Here is a 19,020-nt window from a genome sequence, read left to right on the forward strand (position 1 = left end):
CTTACTCCGCTGCTTTGGCTCTCAGTTTTCTAGATTTCGCTCGATAGCAATCGGATTCGGGATCGTTGAAGTCGAAGTCATCCACACTATCAAGCCCCCATTTTGGTATAAATTCTTGGTTGAACTTGAAATGGCATGTATAGGACTACCCCTTGTTTGTTAAATATGTTGTGATGTAAGTATGTACGGCCATGCGAAAATGGCTCGAAAAGGGAAACATGAACTTAGAATAATTGTGGTTTGTATGTATATATTTGGTGTCATGATGTGGCTATGGCTTGGAAATGGGAATGTTAGTCATATGATCAGCCATTGGCATGGTTAAAATGATCATATATGAACCTATGTATGGCAAGGCTAGTTGGTTCATGGTGACTACCAAATAGGTAAGACCTACCTTAAAAACAGATGCTGCCAGCTGCAGTGACGTGAATGTGAAAAATCACCAAAATTCGTAGGAATGGAATTACATAGTTAATAAGCTATGTAAATGAACCTTGATGAGTCTATTTTCATATGGAAGAAACGAAATGGTCATAGGAGTTACATGTTAAGAGATATTAATGCTATTGTGAGACAGGGCCAGAACGGTTTCTGGGTTCCCTGTCGCAACTTTAAAATTTACTATAAATTATCCAAAATAATTAGGAGACATACCTTATATGTACAGATTCCATTTTGAGTCTAGTTTCATTAGAAACAAACGACACCAGCATTAAAGCCCTGTACAGAGAGATATTCAAGTTATACCGCGCGAAGGTCAGAGCAGTCGATCCCTGTAACATGGGTGACTTTAACTAATAAACTGTACCAATTGGCCCATCCAAAATTCTAGAAATAAATCCATGGATGGATATATGAGTCTAAATTCAGGAAAATTTACGAAACCAGTTTCCGAGTTTTGAAACTCGAGATATGATTTTAAAGCGACAGTGACGCAGTTTTCCAGCCTGACTGAAAATGTCAAATGGATGGGCAAAACAAGTGAGCTTGGCTTATTAACCTCGTGTCCGACACGGCGATGGTCTCGGGTTCGGGTGTTACAATTTTATTGGTATCAGAGCCACGGTTTAGTCGATTCTAGGACTACCGTGAGGTGTTTGGGGTCTAGCTATACATGCCATTAAATGATGAATCGATAGTGTGGTGATTTCGACAATTTGACTTTGAGTTTGTTTATAGCAATGGATCCCGATCCCAACCGAGCAATAGCTGATGATGTGGAGAGTGTGACGCTGCTCCGCACAAGGGACAGCAGCATGGACTCTCAACCTATGGCCAACAATCTGAATGATGAGGCTAGGCAAGCCTTTTATAGTGTGATGAGCGAATGGTTTAATCAATACATTCGAACTAACACGGCTGTCCCACAACCTCCATTCCCGACAAATGCAACCCCAAGACCTACAATACCTTGATGACTGACCAAATAAGGTCAAGTAAGCCCCCAATCGATAGGATTGAAAACATGGGGCCACTGAATTTAAAGCTACGGATGATGATGATGCGGACGAGCTGAATTTTGGTTGGACAACACTATCCGGTGCTCGATGAGCTATCTTGTACACCGATGAATGCTTAAAGTGTACCATCTCCTTGCTACGTGATTCCACCTACTATTGGTAGAGTACTCGACTCTGTGGTACCTAGAGAGCAAGTGACTTGGGAATTCTTTCAAACCAAGTTCAAAAAAAAAAAAAAAAAAAAAAAAAGTATATCGACCGAGATTCATCGACCAAAAGCGAAGGAATTTCTTGATCTTAAGCAAGGTTCTATGTCTACACCGACTATGAACAAAAATTTGTGAGGCTTAGCCGATACACGCGAGAATGCATTTCGTCCGAAGCTATTATGTGTAAACGCCGAGGATGGGCTGAATGATGATATAAGGATGTTCGTTGGCATTCTCGAAATCGAGAGATCGTAGTACTTGTTGAGCGAGCTTGTAAAGTCGAAGAGCTTAGAAAGGAGAAACAAAAAGCTGATGTGGGAACCGGAGAATTCGAAAGAGGTCCTCGGAAAGTCCTTCAACAGCAATCAAGAGATTTCGAGATGATGTGAACCGGTCTAGAGGCGCTTTGGGCTTTTCTAGACGAGGGCGCGATCGACCCTCTGTGACCACGAGTCACTTCGATCGCCGATGGTGGAAATGATCGCCGAGAGGGCGGAGTGTCAACATTGTGGCAAATGGCATTCGGGGAGCTGTTGGTTTCGTGATCACTCCCGCTATAAGTGTGGATCGGCCGACCACTTTAGGAAGGATTGCCCAAGGATGCTTGAGCAGAATGTGAGTCGAGTGGAAACTCGGGTGCTACCCTTTCGCTCGAGGTAGGCCACCTAGAAATATGGGCAATGTCGTTGGCGGTCGAGAGGATCTAGAGATGCTACCATCGATCCGAGGCTCGTGCTCCTGCGAGGACTTATGCCATCTGCCGCCTTGAGGATCTTGCCTCTCCGGATGTCATTACCGGTACTTTCACTCTTTTCAATACAAATGTGATTGCTTTGATTGACCTGGTTCTACTCATTCATATATATGTGAAACCTTAGCATCTAGTAAGACTTGCCTATTGAGTTTCTTGAGTTTGTAATTCGTATCAAACCCTTGGGTCATTACGTGCTTGTCAACAAAGTGTGCAAGAAAAGTCCCTAGTGTTCCGAGGTTCTTGTTTTCCGTGAACTTGATGCTTTTGCCGTTCGATGAGTTCGACGTTATTCTTGGTCCGGATTGGTTGACCATGCACGATCGCGGTTGTAAATTGAAAGAGCAAGACTATCGATTTGAGGAGCTCGAATAACAAGATAATCTGGGTTGAGTCTACGGACTTAAAGGAGTTGCCACCGTAATATCGTGATGTTGGCCCGAAATATGTAAGAAAAGAGGCGAAGCGTACCTTGCGTCGTGCTTGATGACAAGGAATCGAAAAAAGAAACCCGAATCTGCGTGCGTGGTTTGTGAATACCGGATGTTTTCCCAAGAATTGCCGGACTTACCACTGTTAAGGAAGTAGAATTTGGCATCGAATTGGTACCGGTACCATTCCAATTTCGATAGCTCCGTATCGTATGGCATTAACGGAGTTAAAGGAATTGAAGGCCCAATTGCAAGAATTGACGGATAGAGGTTTCGCTCGTAGAGTTTTTTCTCCATGGGCGCACCAGTATTGTTTGTGAAAAAGAAGGACGGAAGCATGAGGTTGTGCATCGACTATCGTCAACTCAATAAAGTGACGATAAAGAATAAATATCTGTTGCCACGAATTGACGATTTGTTTGATCAATTAAAGGAGCCTCGGTGTTTTCAAAGATAGATTTAAGGTTGGGGTACTATCGGTTGAGGGTCCGAGAATCGGACATACCCAAAACCGCTTTTAGAGCGAAGCACGGTCACTACTGAATTCTTGGTGATGCCGTTTGGGCTCACTAATGCCCTACGGTGTTTATGGATTTAATGAATAGAATTTTCAGGCCATACTTGGATCGGTTCGTAGTTGTATTTATCGATGACATTTAGGTCAATTCGAGAGATGGCCCGAACACCGAGGCTAGTGTTGCAAATCTTACGAGATAAGCGATTATCATAAAGTTCGGTAAATGTGAATTTTGGTGAAAGAGGTTAGTTTTTTTGGGGCACGTGGTGTCCGCGCCGGTGTCGGGGTGGACCCGAACAAAATTTCGACCATAGTCAATTGGAAACCTCAAGGAATGTTACCGAAGTTAGGAGCTTTTGGGGCTTGCCGGATACTATCGACGATTTGTGAAAGGTTTTTCGATGATAGTTGCGTCGATGACGAAACTACTCCAAAAGATGTTGAGTTCGAGTGGTCGAACATGTCAAGAAAGTTTCGATCGACTAAAAACTTGTTTAACCGAGGCCCGGTGCTAGTACAAAGGAGTCCCAGCAAAGAGTTTGTCATCTATAGCGACGCCTCTCTACTTGGGTTAGGTTGCGTATTAATGCAAGAAGGTCGAGTTGTGGCCTGTCGTCGAGGCAATTAAAGCCACATGAGAAAAATTATCCGACTCATGATCTCGAATTGGCCGCCATCGTATTCGCCTTAAAAATTTGGCGACATTACTTATTTGGTGAAAGGTGCCATGTATACTCGGATCACAAAAGTCTTAAATATTTGATGACTCAGAAAGATTTAAACCTGCGACAAAGACGTTGGCTTGAGTTGTTGAAAGACTATGAACTCATCATTGATTATCACGGGAAAGGCCAACGTGGTGGCCGATGCTTTAAGTCGCAAGGCACTGTCTGCTTTGAGAGCGATGGATGCTCATTTATCCGTTTCACCCGAGGAGGTGCTAGTAGTCGAATTAGAGGCCAAACCATTATTGATTCATCAAATACTTGAATCTCGGAAGGTCGACGCTTTGAATTGGTCGCTAAGCGAGCGAATGTGCTTCGGATGAAGAATCGAATTTCAGATTGACGACAATGACCGCTTGACATTCAAGGGTCGATTATGTATTCAAGGAATTGAACTTGTTTGATGATTTTGAGCGAGGCTCACAATGAGTCGAATGTCAATCCACCCGTAGTACTAAAATGTACAATGACCAAACGCCAATTTTGGTGGCGGTATGAAATAAGACATTTACGAATTTGTTTCAAGGTGTGCGAGATGTCAACAAGTGAAAGCGGAACATCAAGTGCCATCGGGATTACTTGACCAATCATGATACCGAATAGAAATGGGATCGGTGACAATGGATTTTATATCCGGATTACCAATTTCGGCAAGTAAGAAAGATGCGATTTGGGTCATTGTTGATAGATGACCAAGTCTGCTCATTTTATCCTGTCCGCGGATTTTTCGCTCGATAAATTGGCGTAATTATCGTCTCCCAAATTATTCGATTGAATGGGGTGCCTATTTCTATCGTGTCGGATAGAGACCCAAGATTACGTCGCGATTTTGGAAAAAAAATTGCAAGAGGCTTTGGGTACCAAGTTGCATTTCAAACCGCTTTCACCCCCAAACCGATGGTCAATCCGGCGGATAATTCGGATACTTGAGGATATGTTAAGATGTTGCGTCCTCGAGTTTAGTGGTTCATGGGAGCGGTATTTGCCGTTGATTGAATTCGCTTACAACAACGACTTTCAATCAAGTATTAAGATGGCACCCTCGAGGCCTTATACGGTCGTAAATGCCGTACACCATTGTTTTGACCGAGCTTGGTGAAAGCAAGATTTTCGGGTGGATTTGATTAGAGATGCTTTGAGCAAAGTGAAAGTAATCTGTGAAAGTCTCAAGATAGCCTCCGATCGTCGAAGTCATTCGCGGACTGAAGCGTAAGGATATCGAGTATCGGATGGGTGATAAAGTGTTTCTCAAGGTATCGCCTCGAAAAAAGATACTCGATTCGACCGTAAGGGCAAGTTGAGCCCGAGGTTCGTTGGGCCATATGAGATATTCGAGCGAAGTCGATCCGGTGGCATATCGTTTGATTTTGCCCCCGAACTCGAAAAGGTTCACGATGTCTTCCACGTTTGATGCTTTGGCGCTATAGATCCGATCCATCGCACGTGATTAGTCCATCGAAATTGAAATTCAAGCTAATATGAGTTCGAGGAAGAACCGATTCGTATCCTATCACAAGAAGTGAAAGAGTTGTGAAACAAGCGGGTTCCGCTAGTAAAAGTGTTATGGCTCAAGCACGGATAGAAGAAGCTACTTGGGGGACCGAGAACTCTATGAAAGAGCGATATCCAAACCTATTTACGGTAAGATTTTGGGGACGAAAATTTCTTAAGTGGGGAGAGTTGTGACAGACCCAAAATTGACCCTAGTCGGAAGGTGGTCTCGGGACCACAAAACCGAGGCATAAAAATAATTAAAATTTATTTTGATGCCTATAATATGTGTGTGCTCATGTATGACATTTTATGATGATTGATTTAGTGTTATAAGGTGAATTCCACAAGAAAGGACTTAGTAATGAACTTTGAAAGTATGATAGGAAATGTGTGATGACTAGTTAAAGCATGCATGCAAAATAATGGACTTGCATGTCAAATTCCCCTTTATAGGTGGTGGCCGGCCATGACAAGGGAGGATGGGCTAAACATGTCATGGAACATGTTTTGTTGGTGCATTAGGGTGAAATAATAAACAAAGGTGTATGGGTGATAAAAAATGAAAAAAATGTGTGTGAGTGTGGTAATCCCCCCTATTGCCGTGAGTTGTAGAGAAGGAAAGAAAAAATTTTGTTCATCCTTTCTTTGAGCCAAAACTAAGGAAGAAGGAGGATTTTTGCTTCATGCTTGGTTTGGAAGAGATCTAGAAGGAGATTTGGCTAAGTTTGCATCAAGATTAAGGTATGTATGAGGTTGTGTTAGGAGTTTCATGCATGTTTTGGTTGCTAACTTGATGTGCATGTTAGCCATGGCTCAAATCTTTGTTAAGCCATGGAAATGGTATTTGGCCAAAGTTGTTATGGTGATAAAGCCATTGCATGCTAAGTGTGAAGCTTGATGATGATGCATGCAATGATGGATTGTCTACTCTTGAGTAAGATTTTGAGCTTTCTTTTGTTTTATCATGATTGAAGTTGAAAAGGAGCATGATTGTCATATTCGCCATGATGCATTCATGAGCATGGTTCATGCTTCTTGCATGTTAGTTAAAATTTGTGTTTTGGATGGCTATGGACACCTTGAAATTCGGCCATGCTCATATATGTATATATATGTTTGCACATGATGTTTTGGTTATGAAGGAAGTGATGAATAAGTTTGTTTAAAGAAGAAGATGTTGAAGAATAATTGTGAAATTGTAAGCACATTCGGCCTAGCACACATATGAGTGCTTGATGCTATATTGTAAGTTTTGAGCTACAATATGCAAAGCATTAACTTGTAAAATGCATGCTGTTTTGTGTGGTATTAAGTGCATAATTGGCCTCAACATGGACAAGTATATTCGGCCTTGGGTAGCCTATTGAAGGCCTTAGCTTTTCCTTGATGCTCGAATAAATTGTATTGAATTGCTTGATGTAGTATAAAATGTGCATGACCATTGTGTATTCAAGCTAAAGGGTGGCCATATGACCATTTAAATTCCTTGTCATATTCGCCATAAGCTAGCACAATGAGGTTTTGATAAATTGAATTTGTTTGAATTAGCTCAAGAGCTAAGAGGGCCACAATTGGACAAGGGGAAGGAAAAAGTGATCGAATAGCCGTAAAAGCCGTTCGACAACATCCGAGGTAAGTCCTCAAGAAGTGACCTTACTTGAATTATGTGAGATGAAATATGGATGTGTATGATTATTGATTATGTGTGTATGAGTATTTGAATTCCACCCGGCTAAGTCCCGGCGAATATGCTAATGATTATAATTGTGTTTGAGCCTTAGTAACGAAAATGAAATATGTATGTCCAATGATTATTGATGTATGTGTGCATGAGAAATTGAATGATATCCGGACTAAGCCCCGAAGACAATTATGCTGAAAATTATATCCGGGTTAAGACCCGAAGGCAATTGTGCTAGTAGCTATATCCGGGCTAAGACCCGAAGGCATTCGTGCAAGTTGTTAAATCCGGGCTAAGACCCGAAGGCATTTGTGCAAATCATGATATCCGGGTTAAGTCCCGTAGGCCTTGGTGCGGGTTACCATAACCGGGCTATGTCCCGGCGATTGAGCAATCTTGACATCCGGATAAACTCGAAGGTATGTGATTTGAAAATTTTGAGCTTGCTGGAAAATTTCAGCTAATGCACTTGTGAAATTTCCCAATGATAAGGTAAGTGCGGTGTGTGCTTTGCTGCGCTAGGAGTAAGAGCGTATGAATATCCGCTCCTATGATGGAAGCGAGTTATCGGCCTTAATGAAGCCGTTATTTGTGTATGAACATAAGAGTTGGGATGGTGAAGTAAGTATGATTATGTGAATGTGCATTAATGAAATGATGCATTTAACTATGTGAATGTATTGCTGTAATTAGAGTTGATTATATTCCTTGAGACTTACTAAGCATAAAATGCTTACTCATTTGCTTTGGCTCTCGGTTTTCTAGATTTCGCTCGATAGCAATCGGATTCGGGATCGTTGAAGTCGAAGTCATCCACACTATCAAGCCCCCATTTTGGTATAAATTCTTGGTTGAACTTGAAATGGCATGTATAGGACTACCCTTGTTTGTTAAATATGTTGTGATGTAAGTATATACGGCCATGCTAAAATGGCTCGAAAAGGGAAACATGAACTTAGAATAATTGTGGTTTGTATGTATATATTTGGTGTCATGATGTGGCTATGGCTTGGAAATGGGAATGTTAGTCATATGATCAGCCATTGGCATGGTTAAAATGATCATATATGAACCTATGTATGGCAAGGCTAGTTGGTTCATGGTGACTACCAAATAGGTAAGACCTACCTTAAAAACAGATGCTGCCAGCTGCAGTGACGTGAATGTGAAAAATCACCAAAATTCGTAGGAATGGAATTACATAGTGAATAAGCTATGTAAATGAACCTTGATGAGTATATTTTCATATGGAAGAAACGAAATGGTCATAGGAGTTACATGTTAAGAGATATTAATGCTATTGTGAGACAGGGCCAGAACGGTTTCTGGGTTCCCTGTCGCAACTTTAAAAATTTACTATAAATTATCCAAAAATAATTAGGAGACATACCTTATATGTACAGATTCCATTTTGAGTCTAGTTTCATTAGAAACAAACGACACCAGCATTAAAGCCCTGTACAGAGAGATATTCAAGTTATACCGAACGAAGGTCAGAGCAGTCGATCCCTGTAACATGGGTGACTTTAACTAATAAACTGTACCAATTGGCCCATCCAAAAATTCTAGAAATAAATCCATGGATGGATATATGAGTCTAAATTCAGGGAAAATTTACGAAACCAGTTTCTGAGTTTTGAAACTCGAGATATGATTTTTAGAACGACAGTGACGCAGTTTTCCAGCCTGACTGAAAATGTCAAATGGATGGGCAAAACAAGTGAGCTTGGCTTGTTAACCCTCGTGTCCGACACCGGCGATGGTCTCGGGTTCGGGTGTTACACGAAATCCCTGTTCTGTTTTGGAAAATCATTATAATTTGTACAAAATGGTTATAATATAACATTTATATGCTTATACTCCTTAATGAGTCTAGTTTCAAATGGAATCAAATAGAACACATTACTTAATTACAGTACAATGAAAAATTTTATTTGTAGCGAAGAGTGGTATGATTAGTCAAGCAGTGAAATAGGGAAACTTTAAGAAAAATATGGTATTGATTGGCCAAACCAAAAATTCTGAAAATTTCATGGATGGAAGATGTATGAGTCTATATTCTTAGAAAATTAACGACAAGTGATTTGGAGTCTTGTAGCTCCGGGTATAAATAATTTAGTGGCCATTGCTCAGGAAAACAGCTCGTAGCAAATATGTGATTTTGTTGTAAACATGGATAAAAACTTGTTTTAGTTGCTCATAAGCTATTGATTGATCCCATACTGGAATTCTAAATTGTGAAATTGTAAGTTTATGAGTATTCGAATATGAAATGATAGTATGGCGTGAAATTGAATTATTCGTTGGAAAATGATTGATGAAAATTCGGCCAAGACCAAGTCTGTACATAATAATATATGTATATAAGGCCTAATGGCCGATGTGATGAATGTGAAAGTGTATATATATGTGATAAGGCCTAATGGCCGATGTGATGAATGTGAAAATGTATATATATGTGATAAGGCCTAATGGCCGATGTGATGAATGTGAAAGTGTATATCTATATATGTGGTAAAGCCGAATGGCTAATGTGAATGTTGTAACATGTGATCAAGTGTACATGAAATTTGGAAATATGTTCCGGGTGAGACCCGATGACTATGTGTGGAGATTATGTCCGGGTACGACCCGATGACTACGTGTGGAGATTATGTCCGGGTAAGACTTCGTAATAAGAATTGCTTATAAAATATACACAATGCGAAAGGTTAAACAGGTATGTACTCCAAGCTTATATATGATGCATACGATTGCAATCTATGGGACTATTCCTATGATTATGTGACATCGGATTAGTGTGAGAGGTTATGTGAAATCATACGATATATCTATGTCACATGAGCTCACTTTTATGTGAGAGTTTATCTGCCTGTTGTATATGATGAGCTGTGCATATTCGGTAAAGGGATGGTATGCCCAAAGGAAGAGTGAAATAAAAATACGAACAACTATGTTATAATTTGATTGTTATCTGTTGACACTGCTTAAAACTTACTAAGCATTGTAATGCTTACTCCGTTTATTCTGCTTCCTCGCCTTATAGGTCTCATTCTGGACTATAGGCTCGAGGATCGTCGACAACTAGTCACACTATCACTATCCTTTGTTTGGTACTGCTATGTTTTGGAATATCTTATGGCATGTATAGAATAGACTAGTAGTGAGAGGATATTTTGGTTAATGTATAGGACTACCCTTTTGTTGTGGGTCATGGACCCTTTGGATTTGTATAATTTTGGATAGCCATGCGAAAATGGCTTATAAATGTTTTGAGCATAATGTTATAATCATTCGGTATGTATATGCTCATTAAGAGGCATGGAAATGTTTGGCAACGATCAGCCATTAGAATGGTTCATCATGATTATATTTTGGACTATATATGCAAGAGGTTTAGTTGAATCATAGAAACTATGTGTTAGATAAAGTCCACCCTAAAATAGATGCTGGCAGCAGCAGTGATATGGATGTGAAAAATCACTAAAATAGTATAGATGAAATTAAATAGTGAATAAATTATATAAATGAACCTTGATGAATCTACTTTCATATGGAAGAAACGAAATGGTCATATGAGTTGTATGTAGAGAGATATTTAGGTTTTCGTGAAACAGGATCAGAGCAGTTTCTGGATTCCCTGTTCTGACTTTGGAAATTCATTGTAAATTAACCAGAGATAATTAGGAGCCATTCCATATATTTATAAATTCCTCTTTGAGTCTAGTTTCTATAGAAACAAACGGCATCAGTATTGAATCCCTGTACAGGGAGATATCCAGGTCGTAATGCATGAAGGTCAGTGTAGTCGCACCCTGTAACAGGGAGAATTTAACTAATAAACTGTACTAATTGGCCTGACCAAAATTCTAGAAAAAACGTGTAGATGCATATATGAGTCTAGTTTCAGGAAAAATTACGAAACTGGTTTTCGAGTTTTGGAACTCAAGATATGATTTTAAAGTGACAGGTGACGCAGTTAGCCAACTGCCTGGAAAATTTTTAAAATGGACTGTGAAAGTGAATGGTTTAAGCCGTTAACCCCTCGTGTCCGACTCCGGCAGTGGACTCGGGTACGGGGTGTTACAGTCTGTCTCGATCAAGTCTAGAATAACCCACAGTAGTCTTTGAACGGCTAAAATCATCTCGAAATTTCTTTGATGCTGACTGAAATGACTTACTCGATAATCTTTTTTCGCGAATCTCTAGCTTCAAAGTCAGCTTTTCTTTTCTCTTTCCTGTGTTCCTCATCTTTACATGCTCATTCAACAAGCACAACAAACTCTTTTATTTCAAGAATCCCAACTAACAAACGGATATCTTCATTCAAACCATCTTCAAATGGTCTTTCTTCTTTTGATTTTTGGTGAGAACGATGAACATTAACACTAATTTTTATGTTTTCTTTTATTAAATATACATTAATTGTAACACCCTTTACCCGTATCCCACACCAGGGTAGGGTTTGAGGCCTAACTAGACTTAAACACATACAAACATTTTCAGGTCATAAAATTTTGCTCAAATTTCAAACTTTCAAACTCCCTCTGAACGTCCCTAATATGGACCTACAAGGCCCAAAATACGCTTTGGAAATAGTTCAAGAATAAACTGAGCACTTTTGAAAACTTTGAAAAAAATTTCAATGCAACTAGAGGTACATGCTCGTGTGGAAAGGCGACACGCCTGTTTGTCCTCTTAACATGGCCATGTTGAAGGCCCGTGTAGCTCACACGGCCTAAACCTATCGAGAAACGCCCGTGTCCCTATCCTGTGTGGATTTATTTCTCACTTTGATCCTACAGCAGTTTTCACACGACTTGGCACACACCCGTGTCCACGGCCTGTGTACTTCACATGGAAATGACACGCCCTTGTCTCAGTCCGTGTATAAAAACCTTGACATTCTATTTTTAACGTCATCAACCTTTTAGGGGGCACGGCCAAGGCACACGCCCATGTGCTAGGCCGTGTGGCTAATTTAATTTCGTATTTATGGTGCAGACTTCATACGGCCTGGGCACATGCCCATGTACTATGGTCGTGTCCTCCACACGGTTGAGACACACGGTCGTGTCTCCGTCCGTGTGGTTACTACTGGGTATTCTGTTTCGCCAAATTTAGGTGCAAGGGACACATGGCCTAACTACACGCCCAAGGGGCAGACCGTGTGTCACACACGGCCTAGACACACGCCCATGTGTCTGCCTGTGTGGACAAAAACAAGGCTATCAACCAAGCCTTTTTGCCACCCTTACTTGCACCAACCTACGCAACATCAAACATCTCCAATCCAAGCATAAACACACATAACCAAAATAGCCACAACCAAACATCCACATCCATGATAGTCCTCATTAAATGCATTTAGCAATAATAAATATTACCCATCATCCATGGCCTTATACAAAATGAAACAACCTTCATGACAAGCCAACATGTTTGGCTAAAACAATATGACACTTAGTAAAAGACCAAGCCCTATACATGCTATACTCAAAATAATAAATCTAACTATAACAAATATTACGATTGATAGTGTGATCAAGCCTCTGACATCCTTTGATCCTCGAGTTAGCTTGGCGATACTATAAGAAAAAGGAAAGGAAAGGGAGTAAGCATAAAGCTTAGTAAGTTTGCATGTAAATAAGTAATAACATCAATCATGCACTAACACGTGCACAATATATTATAAACTTACATAAAATTTTCATATGATCATAGGCATAACTTACTCATTTTCATCCTCATTATTCATATAACATAAATCGATGCTCAATTTTCATGAGTTTCGTGTAGGTACCTGTACCACTTACAACATAATCACAACTTTTCTTATTTGATAAAATCTTTAAATTACCCGTTGAACTAGTTGGAATACTAAAGGATACCAAAGAAACCTCATATAAAAGGGTAAGATGCTGATGCTATGTCCTAAACATGGTCTTACACTAGCTCTCGTAACAAAGTCGATTCCATGTTCCAAACATGGTCTTACACTGGCTCATATATTGAGGCCGATGCCATGTCCCAGACATGGTCTTACACTAGTTCTCATAACAATGTCGATGCCATGTTCCAAACATGATCTTACACTGGCTCACATATTGAGGCCGATGCCATGTCCCAGACATGGCCTTACACTAGCTCTCATGTTAAGGTGGATGCCATGTCCCAGACATGGTCTTACACTAGCTCTCATATTAAGGCTGATGCCATTTCCCAGACATGGTCTTACACTAGCTCACATGTACCCTAACATCATGACCTCGGTATCCTAATATTCCTAGGGATCAACCGAGAATTTATCATATCAAGTCCCTTTAGACATATTTGTAACAATAATTAAACAACTCATTCAACATCGATTATTAATTGCATAATATAAGGTACATTATTTACACACGAACTTACCTCGGTATGCAAAATATGGGCGACTAGTTTGATTTAGTCCACTAGCTTGGTTTTCCCCCGGTCTAAGTCCAGATTTCGTATTTCTTGATCTATAATGATAAAATTCACTAATTTAATCATCACATTAATCAATTCATTTTATAAACCATATTTTGGCTCAATGACCATTTTGCTCCTAGACTTTCACAAAATTACGATTTTACCCCTAGGCTCGTAAATCGATTTTCATCAAATTTTCTCACTAACCAAGCCTAGCCGAATTCTTTGTATACTAGAAGCAGCCCACAATTCCAATTATTTCACACATTTACCACATAATTTATAACTTATACAAAATGGTCCTTAGTTAGGGTTTTCATGAAAACTACTTCACAAAAGTTGTTTATTTAACAACCATAACTCATTTTCTTCCGTAATATTTTAGCAAACAACACAAAATATTTCATGGAAAAACCATAAAATTTTAAACATTTGCAAAATAGCCCCCCTTATTAGTTAGCTTATGCTACAAAGGTCTCAAAAGTACAAAAAATATCAAGAAAGGCCATCAAAATCACTTACTTGCAAGAGTGAAGAGTGACTGAAATTTTGAGCTCTCAAACCCTTAGGTTGGCTGAAAATTTCGGTGGATGGTGACGGAAGATGATGGCCTTTTTCTTTTTATTTAATTTATTTACCAAATAAGTCACCTAATGCCACCAACATTTGACTTTTCAATTTCTTTGTCTCCATGTTCAGACACTAATAAATTTGGGGTCTATTTATTTAATAAGGACTTCTAATTTAATACCTCATCAACATTTAACACTTTTGGCTAGTAAAACAAATCTTTCGCACTTTATGCGATTTAGTCCTTTTTTTTAAATTAAGCAAGCAATCGCTAAAATTATTTCACCAAAATTTTCATACACTCATATTATCATGCTATAACACATAAAATAATATTAAAAATAATTTCTCAGGTCTCAAATTAGTGGTTCCGAAACCACTATTTCGACTAGGCCCAAAATCGGGTTGTTACGTTAATATATAGTTTACCATTTTACCCTTAGTCATTAAACTATTTAGTCATCAACTATAAGGCCATTAATGTCAAATTCCACTATCAATGGTCTAATATAAACATAAGTACCTTTCATTTAATAAATCATAGCAATTAAACACTTTTAACTTATAGCATGCCACTTTTTCATTTTATGCGATTAAGTCCTTTTCTCAAATTAAGCATCCAAATGCTAAAATTATTTCACTAAACTTTCATAGATGTATAATCACATGTTATAAACACTAAAATAATATTAAAATGATTTTCTAACCTCAGATTTGTGGTGTAACACCCGAACCCGAGACCATCGCCGATTATTCGGACACGAGGGTTAACAAGCCAAATCCACATATTTCACCACCAATTTGACATTTCCAGACAGGCTGGAAATCTGCATCACTGTCACCTTAAAAATCATATCTCGAGTTTCAAAACTCGGAAACTGATTCTGTAAATTTTCCCTGAATTTAGACTCATAAATACATCCATGGATTTATTTCTAGAATTTTTGGTCAGGCCAATTGGTACAGTTTATTAGTTAAAGTCACCCATGTTACAGGGATCGACTGCTCTGACCTTCACGCGTTACAACTTGAATATCTCTCTGTACAGGGCTTTAATACTGGTGCCATTTGTTTCTAATGAAACTAGACTCAAAATGGAATCTGTACATATAAGGCATGACTCCTAATTCTTTCTGGATAATTTATAATAAATTTTTAAAGTTGCGACAGGGGACCCAGAAACCGTTCTGGCCCTATCTCACAATAGCTTTAATATCTCTTAACATGTAACTCCTATGACCGTTTCGTTTATTCCACATGAAAGTAGACTCATTAAGGTTAATTTACATAATTTATTCACTATTTAATACCATTCCTACAAATTTTGGTGATTTCTCAAAACCACACCACTGCTGCTGCCAGCATCTGTTTTCAAAGTAACCATTACCTATTTCATGATTTCCACGATTCAAATGGCCCTTTTTGCACACATAGCACAAAGTGTGATTATGATTAACCATTCCAATGGCTAATCCTTTCAAACAATTTCATACCCCATAATGATTATCATACAAACTATTATAGAATCATACTAAAAACGTATATAAGCCATTTTCGCATGGCTATCCAAGCTTACACAAAATCGAAAGGTACATGACCTTCAATATTAGGGTAGTCCTATACATGCCATTTCAAAGTTCAACCAAAATTATACCAAAATGGAGGCTTTGATAGTGTAGATGACTTCGACTTTAATGATCCCGAATCCGATTGCTACCGAGCAAAATCTATAAAAGCAGAGCCAAAGCAACGGAGTAAGCATTTTTATGCTTAGTAAGTCTCAAGCAATAAAATCAGCTTTAACCAAAGCATTACATTCACATAGCCAAATGAATCATTTCATTAATACACATTCACATAATCATACTTACTTCACCATCCCAACTCTTATGTTCATACACAAATAACGGCTTCGTTAAGGCCGATAACTCGTTCCATCATAGGAGCGAATATTCATACGCTCTTACTCCTAGCGCATAAAGCACACACAACACATACCTTGTTATTGGGAAGTTTCACAAGTGCATTAGCTGAAAATTTTCCAGCAAGCTTATAATTTTCAAATCACATACCTTCGAGTTTAACCGGATATAGCAACTCGTTCAAATGCCTTGAGGACATAGCCCGGTTATGGTAAGCCGCACAAAGGCCTTGGGACTTAACCGGTTCTAATTTGCACAAATGCCTTGGTCTTAGCCGGATGTAGTCACTAGCACAATTGCCTTGGTCTTAACCGGATGTAATTACCAGCATAAATGTCTTGGGACTTAGCCGGATATCATTCAATTGCTCATGCACACATATACATCAATAATCATTTCCCATTCATATTTCATTTTCGTTACTAAGGCTCAAACACAAACATATCACTAGCATAATCGCCTTGAACTTAGCCCGGTATCATTCAAATACTCATACACATAAATCAATAGTCATTACACATCAATTTTTCATTTCACATAATTCGAGTAGGGTCATTTCTTGAGGACTTACCTCGGATGTTGTCGAACGGCTTTGATGGCTATTCGATCACTTTTTCCTTCCCTTATCCAATTGTGGCCCTCTAAGCTCTTGAGCTAATTCAAAAAATTCAATTTATTAAAGTCTCGCTTGCTAGCCTTGGCGAATACACATATCATTGATTCAACATCACATAACTAAGCACTTTAGTCAATTTTCTTTAATTACGCATTACATTCGGCCTTAGCTCACAACAAGGTAGCCGATTACCTAAGTCAAGAATAGGCATCATTAAGCTTGCCTCTAACCGAATGCATGCACAATAATTCCCCTCATGTGGCCGATTATGCTTAGTCATTCTTGCATAAAATCAAAAATAAATTGCAAGATTTTCACATCATATGTGTACTAGGCGAATGTACATGCAAATTTCACAACATTCTTCAACAAACTTCTTCTTTAAACAACATATTCATCACTTTCTTCATAATCAAAATATCATGTGCAATCATATATACACATATAAGTGCAAGGCTGAATTTCAAGGTGTCCATAGCCATCCAAAACACAAATTTTAACTAACATGCAAGAAGCATGAACCATGCTCATGAATGCATCATGGCGAATACATCACAATCATGCCCTTTCAACTTCAATCATGGTTAAACAAAAAAAACTCAATGTCTTACTTAAAATTTGTACAAAGAAGTTTCAAGAGTAGTCAATCCATCATTGCATGCATCATTAGCAAGCTTCACATTTAGCATGCAATGGCTTTAACACAATAACAACTTTGGCCAAATGCCATTTCCATGGCATAACAAGGATTTGAACCATGGCTAACATGCACATCAAGTTAGCAACCAAAACATGCATGAAACTCCTAACACAACCTCATACATACCTTAATCTTGATGCAAATTTAGCCAAATCTCCTTCTAGATCTCTTCTAAACCAAGCATGAAGCAAAAATCCTATCTCCTCCCTTAGTATTTTCGGCCAAAAGGAAAGAACAAGGATGAACAATTTTTTCTTGTTTTTTTTTTCACTTGCAAGCAATGGGGGAAAGGATGAGCTATTTTTTGATTTTTTGTTTCTCATCCAACATCATTAATTATTTTATCATTTAATTCATCATGCATTAACAAAACATGTTTCAACATGTTTTCTTTGCCCATAAACCATGTCATGGCCGCCACTAGCTTGTTTTGGGGAAATTTGACATGCAAGTCCATAGTTTTGCATGCATGCTTTAATTAGTCATCACACATTTCCCTATCGTACTTTCAAAGTTCACTACTAAGTCCCTTCTAGTGAAATTCACCTTTATAACACTAAATCAATCATCAAAATGTCACACATGAGCACACACATATTATAGGCATCAAAATAAATTTTAAATTATTTTTATGCCTCGGTTTTGTGGTCCCAAACCACATCCCGACTAGGGTCAATTTTGGTGTCACAACTCTCCCCACTTAAGAAATTTTCGTCCCGAAAATCTTACCCAAATAGGGTTGGGTATCGCTCTTTCATAGAGTTCTCGGTTTCCCAAGTAGCTTCTTCTATCCCATGTTTGAGCCATAACACTTTCACTAGCGGAACCCGCTTGTTTCATAACTCTTTCACTTCACGTGCGGAGACGAATCGGTTCTTCCTCATAACTCATGTTGGCTAGAATTTCAACTTCGATGGATCAATCACGTCGATGGATCGGATCTATAGCGTCGAAGCATTGAAACATGGAAGACGTTGTGAATCTTTTCGAGTTCGGGGCAAAATCAAACGATATGCAAGCGGGCCAACTCGTTCGGAGATTTCATCACGGCCCAATGAATCTCGGCTCAACTTGCCCTTACTACCAGAATCGAGTATCTTTTCCACAGCGAAACTTTAAGAAACACTTTATCTCCCACGATACTCAATGTCCTTCGTTTCAAATCCGCGTCGACTTCTTACGATCGGAGACTATTTTCGACTTTCACGGATTAGTTTTACTTTCATTCAGACATCTTTAATCAAATCCACTCCGAAAATTTTGTTTTCACCGAGCTCGGTCCAAAACAATGGTGTCTGCATTTACGCTCGCACAAAGCCTCGTAAGCGCCATCTTAATACTTGATTGAAAACTATTGTTGTGGCGAATTCAATCAAAGGTAGGTACCGTTCCCATGAACCATCGAACTCGAGGATGCAACATCTCAACATATCCTCAAGTATCTAAATTATCCGCTCGGATTGACCATTGGTTTGGGGGTGAAAGGCG

The sequence above is a fragment of the Gossypium arboreum genome, chromosome 6 (assembly GCF_025698485.1).
Source record: "Gossypium arboreum isolate Shixiya-1 chromosome 6, ASM2569848v2, whole genome shotgun sequence".
NCBI classification, from domain to species: domain Eukaryota; kingdom Viridiplantae; phylum Streptophyta; class Magnoliopsida; order Malvales; family Malvaceae; genus Gossypium; species Gossypium arboreum.